Genomic DNA, 9177 nt, shown 5'->3' on the forward strand with positions numbered 1-9177 from the left:
CGGTAACGAGACTGGTGCCGTTAAACCCTTACTGCCCTACTACGAGTTCCCTTTGCGGGTCCTTCCTTAACGCCTGCTTTTTGCAGGCGTTAAGGAAGGACCCGCAAAGGTACTCCAGGGTCAATAACGGTACCGTAATTTACGGAACCATTATTGGCGCCTTCCCTCTTCCCATTGAGCCCTATGGGGGCTCAAATGGGAATGGGGAATGGCCGTGGTGAATGGGGAATTACCGGTCCCTCCGACCTCGGAATGGACCGATAATTACCCCATTCACTAGGCCGGAGTTTGGACGAGTTCGGAGGCAGCTATGCTGCAAATAGTGGCGTGGTTACCTCTGGACTCGGAATGATGCCCAATTTTATGCAGCCCTATCAGTTCGAACTTTAATAGGAAATTATTGTAAGGTTATATAAGAGCTTGTCAAAAATCTGTATTAACTATACATAGTTGGCTGGTTAGAATTTGAGTTCTATATTAGTAGGTATCTATTACAATTTGGTTCACTCAAGTGACTTTGGTAAGTAGTAATTACACGGGTCAGTAGGTGTGTGTCGATTACCTATATTGAATGAACATAATTAACTGATTAGATTCCGATTCTACATTAATTAGTTTTACACTTTATGGGGTTCTAGTTCTAAGAAATTGATCAAATACCAAAATAAATTAACATCTGTCAATTTACTGAGTCAGATACACAGTACACATTCCTAGGTTCAGCATTTGTGTGTATAGTTCAGATACAGCTAGACAGAACTTTGTCCCTGACATGTTGTTATGGTAAAAGAAATTCTGACAGCAGGGTATATTCTAAATACATTATGGCTCTGATAATGAAATCTTTAAAAATGAGAAAGCCGTGATTGTACAATTTACGTTGTTAAATCTCCTGTGTCGTATAACTCTGAATCTGTTATGGTACCATATTTAGAGAAAAGAGATCATGTCATTTTCTGAATTGAGACCTGTCTCAGTTGTGTTCAATTTACTTATTAGTCTTGCTCCGGCTTGTCTGAGTGCTTTTTCTTTTTCACCACCTCTTCTACCAAGGACAAATCTCTGAAGTCCGATAAATCTAATTTTTGACTTGTTTTCCATTTGGTGTGCTGATTGCCAATGATGGGCTATCGGAAACTTCGGGTCTTGACTTCCAATTTTAGCCAAATTTTCTCTTATTCATATTCTAAGCTCTCTTTTTGTGCGCCCAAAATATAGTTTAGGATATTTACATACAATGCCATATATTGCATTACTTTTCCATTAATGTCATACAATCTGCTTGTCTTCTTGTCGGCAAATAAGCAAATAGTACATGTTCTGCATTTTCTAAATCCAATGTACTCCGTTTGTAACCATGTACTGTCCATTGTACTTGGTGTATTGGGTTATAATGAGGGACTTCGTTTTTTTCTGAGAGTGTTCGCTCTTTTGAATATAATGCTTGTCTTGTCATCAACATATTCTCTCATGTTCTCATATAGTTTCAATAGATGCCAAACTTTTTTAGAATCTTGGCAATAAAGTGGCGATTGCTGTTATATCTGGTTATAAAACCAACCTTTTGCTGTTTAGGAAGATGCTGTTTTTTGCTTGATTCTAGTGTCTGGGCTTGTGTTAGTTTGCTGGTTCTTCTATACGCTTCTTTTGTGTATCCTATATGATGGAATCTTGTTTGCAATAATGTGCATTCATTTTCAAATTTATCTTGTGTCTGACAATTGCGTCTTGCTCTGATATACTCACCAATAGGAATGTTATATATGGTTGGTCTATGATGGCAATTTATTGCATGGAGTGTCGAGTTCACCTCGGTTCCTTTCCTGTAAGTCCATGTCTCAAGTTGATAACCATCCACATGAGTTGTTGTCACGTCTCCCAGTCCACACATTCCGCTCGACAGAGGAGAGCGCTGACTGGCACTTCGGGAGTTTTTCGACCCTCAGTGCTGTGGCAACTTCCATGGAAACTTCCGCATTGCCGCCGAGGAACACGGAGATTCAAGCGTCAAGTGAGGTGAATGACTACCAATCACATTCATCATCTGTTAGCACGTGATTTTCCTCACGCTTCCATAATGCGCAACATGTGACTGTTGTTAGCAGTTAAAAGCATCGGAAGCCACAAAGTCAGTGCTTCTCAGCTGCCTCTTAAGGACTGTTTGGCGTTTTGAATCTCATTGGATACGTAGGCACTACGACCACGGACTGCTTCACGGATTTGTCTTCGTCCTTCTCCTTGCATCTGTTACCATTGCCCTGGATCTGTTTCTATTGGTATTGACCCTGGACACTCTCAACGGACTGCATAACGGACTGCCATTTGCCTGGAACTTTTTGGCCTTGTAACCATTGGTTTTTTATCTCGTTTTTGGATTCTCGACTCTTGTGCAGATTCATCTTGACCCAGGTGTTGAACTGTCATCCAAGCCTGACTGGATACCTACCCATTCACTCTGCTGTTGATCCCCTGATACATCCCATCATTTGTGGCCTTGTTTACATTACACTTAGGTAAGCCCTATTACAACTTGTTTTCATATGACATTATCATCATTGCACTTTGTTTGATAACCATCTATTGCATTACAGCGCTCAGGGGGTCCTTCCGGAGTTCCTGGTTCCAGATTGACGGCTCACTTCACCTGTGGCCTCAAAGATTGCACAGACAGTGATTAGCCATTCTGCCTGTGTGGTACTTGGGGACAGAGGTATTCATTAATCTGCACGACCATCAAGATCAGAACAATTGTCAAGTCCAAAAAATTGATTGTGCTGTCATCAAATACTCCTGTAAATTGTATTCCATATTTGTTATTATTCCACCGTGATTGTCTAGGATCTGATACCAGTAACTGTTAAAACCAAGCAATATAATAGCAATCTGCTAGAAGGCGATACACTAAAGGCGCTAGAGCTGGGCTGGATCACGTAGTGGAGTGTATACTATTCTTGGAGAGCGCACTATAACTAAATGCATTAACTTTCAACATACGAAATGGCTATAGCATATGGATAAGCCAAACATTATACAGTGATTTTGTTAATCGGCGGCAGATAAGCACGCCAGAGCCGGGATTGAATATGCAGCGTAGCACACACCAGAGTGGATAAGTGTGCTTTAACAGTTTTGAAATTTCGAACAAGGTACAAATAGGGTTTCATATCTCTGATAATACACTTATCTCAGCAGGGATTTTACCCATTAAATTGATACCCTAACAAAGGGACAGCAGAAGACAAATGGTAAGAATAGTATCACTTATGCCTTTCTAACACTTAACTTTGTTAAATACAGCACACTTCTTTTTTATAATTGCACATCATGAGCAGCATTAACAGGTATCTGATACCCAGCAAGATACCAATATGAAGTAACTTATTGAATTGAGTGTATTAGTATTACCGTTACCAAACAACTCAAAATGAGTCTCACACTGTCCAGATACAAATTAAATGAATGGAGATATAATCAAGATACAGTACTTGGACATTTTTTAAGTTTATTTCACACATGTTTTCCTTATTTGCTCTTCTTCAATTTCCTATTAAGCTGCCCCTACACCAACCCATTATCTCTGTTGCACATTTGTATTCATGTTATGTATCCTTTATGGGTGAATACATGTTAATTATTCATATCTATGCTTCCTACTATTTACTGAATATTATTATATGTATACACACCATTTATGTTCTATACATTGTATCTGCACACAGTTTTCTTTTTGTGATTTTGTACATTGATATATGCCCGTATTTGAAAGAGGCAAATGCCGAAACACATGTCATCAACAAGGGCACACTGTGATATTCCAATAAATATTGGTGATGAAAATCTACATGGCGCAGGTCTCTATCAGTATTTGTTCTTTTGATTAATTTTGAGTGTTTTTTTGGCTTTTCATCGCAATACTCTTTTGAGGCGTGAAAGGAATGACAATCAATATAATTGGATAAATATCAAACATACAAGGGAAAAGAAGCAACTAGAAAGGTGTCGCCAAGCAGACCAGCCTTAAAGATAAGAGCCTTACATTTTTCAAGAGGTCTAAATACATGTCTGCCCATTGCATGTGGCATTGTGCCCCTATCCTTTTGGTCTATGTGAGCGATGTCTTTCACACTTCCTTCTCTCTCATTATGGATGGGGGTATGCTTGTGACGCTTCATGAGATGGGCACTGCTCCTGTTTTGCTGCAGAGGGGTAATTCCTTTGCAGTTCAAGTATCTGCAAGTCCAATATTTGGTTGTTGGAACACTTCATAGAATAAATACTGTGACGTGGAAGAGGGACATGGAGTGAATGGTTTGATTACTTATCAGTAGTCTGTCATTACTCATAGTTCTTCTCTTCCTCCCCTGTTTTAAGATTGTCCAAGTTCCCTTATATTGACCGGTAGATTATGGGATTGGTCAGGTGCTTTGTACCGCAGGTTTGGATCGGGAGGGGGTAAAATAACTATAAATTATGTTTTTGGGCATGTGTCATGTCAGAAAGCTGAGTGCCTTTGTGGAGTATATACTGTGAAGAAGGAGAGAGGGAGTCGTATGGATTAGTGCTATGTAATCTAACCATTTGTTCATTCTGTATGATTTCACCACGTACTGTGCTGGGGGCATGTTGTGGCATGTATGGTAATAATTTTTTTTTAGCGCTGTTGAAGTTTACACAGCACAATCCTAGGACTGGCAGTACGACTTTGCGCTTTTTGTTCTGCTTGTTCACACTTTTTTGTTAATTAGGCCCATGTCTTTTCCTTAGAACATGTCCGAAGCCCTCTCCTCAAAGCATGAAAGTTGAGGGGCACATGTAATTCTGTAAGATTTTAAATGAAGGGAAGTTATGAATACTGGGGGTGCAGCGCAAATGAAGCATATAATCATGTATTACCAGGTGTTTTGTCTGAATTTGTGGCAGAGGGTCTGCGTGATGTCATTAATCCAAGATGGTCACCACTAAAATGTATGACTCAGAATTTGATTTATAACATCTTTCAGAGTGATCCTATCAAATATTATCTCAGGACCTTTGTTGTACACCATAAAAACTGAATAAAGGAGGTTCTCAAAAGAATTGGATATCTCATTGTTTAGAAGATTCTGTTCCCAGTTCCTTTTTCATTAACGTTTTGATGAAGAGTTGCAGGATATACATTGTAATCTCACTGAAGACACCAACACTGAGGAATGTGGCACAGAGTCAGAACCACTCTCTACAGTTCCCGCTTGTTCAGATTACAATTCCATTATAAGTGACTCTCCAACCAAAGAAACTAGAGTCTGTGTACTCCCACTCATAGATGCCAGCCCAAGGAGCACACACACCCAGCTCATATTCATGAAGAAGGTGGAGAAAATAACATCTGTTGTCTACCCAGAAACCAAAACAGTGTTTACATTGGATTGTCTCCTTTACAAACCTGTTTTAAAATTAGCTATGGCTAAAAAAGACTTGTCAAAGAAATGGATACTTAGACCAGGTGAGTAGCATATAAAAATGGTGATTCTTCAATCTATTGGTTCTTTCTTGAAAGGTACAGGCATTGAGGACACCTTTCTATTGTACTTTATGATGGGAATTCTGTGTCGAAGATTCTATTAGGGAAGTGCGTAAGGAGAGCAGTTGAAGCACATGTGTCACTAATGCTTGCACTTTTCAAATGCATCATCAATCAATTCTACAAAAAGCATGTTGGAATCAAGGAAAGGGTGGATCCTGCACTTAAGAAGTTACTTAAAAGTTTACAAGTGGATGACTTTCAAGAAACAAAATTGGTCCAAAATTACACTGTGACAGTTCTGGCAACTTTGAATGTGATGGCCAAAATGAAAGCATTTGAGGCTAAAGAATCTCAATAAAAACAAAACTCAGAGTTTCTCTTCATTACATTCATATGGTGGACACAATGCTTTAATTTATCAGATCTGTCTGAACTTAAAACTGGGATTTACACGTTGTATCACTTGAAAGGATTGCCAAGTACTTTTTCACCCTCAATTGGATAAACTACACACTTAAGTATGATAGCATGGTATCTAGCAGAAACAAAACAACTTGAAAGCAAACACCAGGACTTGTGGAGGGAGCTTTAGAAAATCAATTGGGGAGTAAGCAAGACAAAGTACCCTTTTGTGCTTTAGCTTTCGATGACGCTCTGGAACATCAAAACAGGGCAATACAAGTACTTGGTGGAGTGGTTAATATTACTCAAAAGAAAAAGGCTGTAGCACAATTTTTTATGTCCAGTCTGTCTACAGAAGCAAAATAAATTGCAGGAATCACAGTTACAAATGGTCAAAACATCAGCACTTAACAGCATCCGAAGCAACACACTAAAAAGAAGATGTTCAACAGATCTACACTCAATCATGACATTTACTAATCCTGTGAATGATGATGGAAAATAACTCATCAACATCTCAACAAAAGCAGCTTTTGATGAAAACCTTCAGAAGGTCACTTCAAGAATGACAGAAAAAGGTTGCCAAATGTGCAACAGTTTCAAAGAAGGCTATATTGAATCAGACAATTGAAGCCCGTGGGCACCAGTGAAGAAAGAGCACCTTCAGCTGTGTAAATGTACACACAATGTTGTTAAGACAAAGGTTTTAGACACCATAGTGCAGTTGAAGGCAGATCATTCTTTGGTCACACGTTTACTGATTGCTTCACGAAGTAGAACTGACATTGACCTACAGGAATGCTTGAGTAATTGTGAATTTTCTGCAGTACCTCTTTCAATGTTCAACTTAGATGGTACAATGATTGTATCTGCAAACAAAAGCAACCTGATGAAGATACTGGAAGAGAAGCAACATACAGAGGTGTCTAAGAAAGCGGCAGAGGTCTCTTCATGTGTTACTGGTGACAGATTATCTGTACCAAAGCAAACATATTCAGTAGATGTCTTAGATGGAATGGCAGAATTGCAAGCACTGCATAACCAGACTTTTTTTGAAGACATGCCATGACTTGGTAATCAATTCAGCAACAAATAGAACCTTATCTGCTGAAGTATGATGGAACTAATTTAGTATTTGATACATACCTGGGAAATTCATTCAAGAACTACATGCAAAGGAAAAGAAACACCTGTTGAGTACAAAATCATGGATTCTACAAACATTGAACATTTTCCCAGGAGAATCCTTATACTGCAATCTAAATCTAAAGATGAGTTAACAGCTTGCCTCTCATATAAAGCAATTCTGCATGCACAGAGGATGAAAAGAAGCCTGGTAGCCAGTTGGAGAAACAAAGCCAAGTGTGACAACCTGACAGAAGCTCCAGGCACGGAAAACCCAAAGGAGGGTTTGTGGGGACAAGAGACAGAAAATAAAACAGTGCTTGATCATGAAAACGAAACACACCCATGCCCTGATATTCACGGCCACGGCCGTACAAGTACAGACTTCATAAAAGCACCGGCTCAGGCAGCCGCGGGAAAAGACATGACTCAAGTAAATAGTTTACACATCAAAGGCAACGCGTTCCCTCTGAAGTCAGCGCCGGCTCAGGCAGCCGGGGAAAAACATGTTTAAACTGTTTTCAGATTAAGGGCAGCAAGTTCCTTTCGAAGTCAAACTGCAGTTATAATGAACCGTAACAGAAAACCATATGAGCGTGTTAGTAAACAAAAGAATGCGCCACAGAAAACTGTAGAAGACAGCATTATTGTATCACAGAACTTACCGTCTACTTTTACAATGAAAACCAGCGTTCTCCACGAGGCACCAGTGCGGGCTCCATTATGGCGACCAGGATCCTCCAAGGACGGGGGTGGGGCTTGGAGGGGCTTTTCAAGCTTTCGGGCGGGGAAGCATCCTGATTTGGTGGAATTGTCCAAGCCCCTATATAAGGGAGGAGATTAGGAAAAACTGACGGATGTGTTTCCTTTCTGTTGCAGAGGTCAGCAGAGGGTGAGGAAGCAGCCGAGAGGTTCCAGTGGGCATACGAAGACTAAACTAGGTTTTTTTTCCTTATACTCTAACCAAGCCTGCTGATAACAAATGTTGGACTCTAAACAGGGGTTCTTACCCAACTTAATGTTCTTTTGTTACCATTTTGAAGTCAATAAAGACACATTATTGTTAACCTAACTCCTGCTGATAGTGATCCCTTACATCAATGGTGGCAGTGGTGGGATCGAGAACGCTATGGAGGCCATAATCAAAGCACTTACAGATGGTCAGCAACAGCTGCAACAGGCAATGCAGGTGCAGTCGCATCAAGCGCAAACGGACTGGCAGGCATTACAGCAGGCTCTACAGATACAGGCAGCCTACGCAAGATGCCATCAAGCACATCACAGAGACTATGACAGCTACAAGGGGTAACTCCATAGCCCCAACCAATGTACTACAAAAATATCAGCAAGGTGAAGATCCAGGGTATTTTTTTACCAACTTCGAGTGAGTGGCAAGAAATGTGCAGTGGCCGGTGGAGAAATGGGGCCACTTTATTGCTCCATTATTGACTGGTTCCCTACAAGGAGCATATCAGGCGGCTAATCCAACAGGAGACATTACTTACGCGGAGATCAAGAAAACCATATTAGAACGAATGGGGGTCGAAGACGAGGCCTACAGAGCCAGACTGAGGGATACACGCCTAAGAACCGGTGAGACCCCCAGGCAACTGTATTACCGGATACACGATCTCTGTGACAACAAATGGTTAAAACCAGCCTGCGGATCAGTACAGGAAATAATGGAGAAGGTTAAACTCGAACAATTCATAGAGGCTTTACCCTCCGCGATGCAAAGATGGGTGCGTCAACACCATAGGCCCACCCTAGCACAGGCCATTGATATCGTAACAGCATTTCAAAAAGCAGGAGCTACCCGACCACCGTCGGTAGACCTCAACAAACTGGTGCCCAAAAGAACAGCCCTACCCGAGGTAAAGAGCAGTCAAACAGGCCAAGGAAATGGATGGAACACGACGACCAGACAACCACAATGTTTTGCCTGTGGCGAATGGGGACATATTGCCCGGTATTGCCCACGAAAACCAAAGCCAGAGCCAATGGAAATCGGATATGCTCAAAAACAAGAATACCGAAGAAGGAAGGATCCGTATCTGATGGAAGTACAACTGGATGGAAAACCGAGACAAGCCTTGCTGGATTCAGGAAGTGAGCAGACTGCCATAATACCGGGAGTAAGTGGCTTG

This window comes from Ambystoma mexicanum, chromosome 5q (assembly GCF_040938575.1).
Source record: "Ambystoma mexicanum isolate Mex_15411 chromosome 5q, UKY_AmexF1_1, whole genome shotgun sequence".
In the NCBI taxonomy this organism is placed as follows: Eukaryota; Metazoa; Chordata; class Amphibia; order Caudata; family Ambystomatidae; genus Ambystoma; species Ambystoma mexicanum.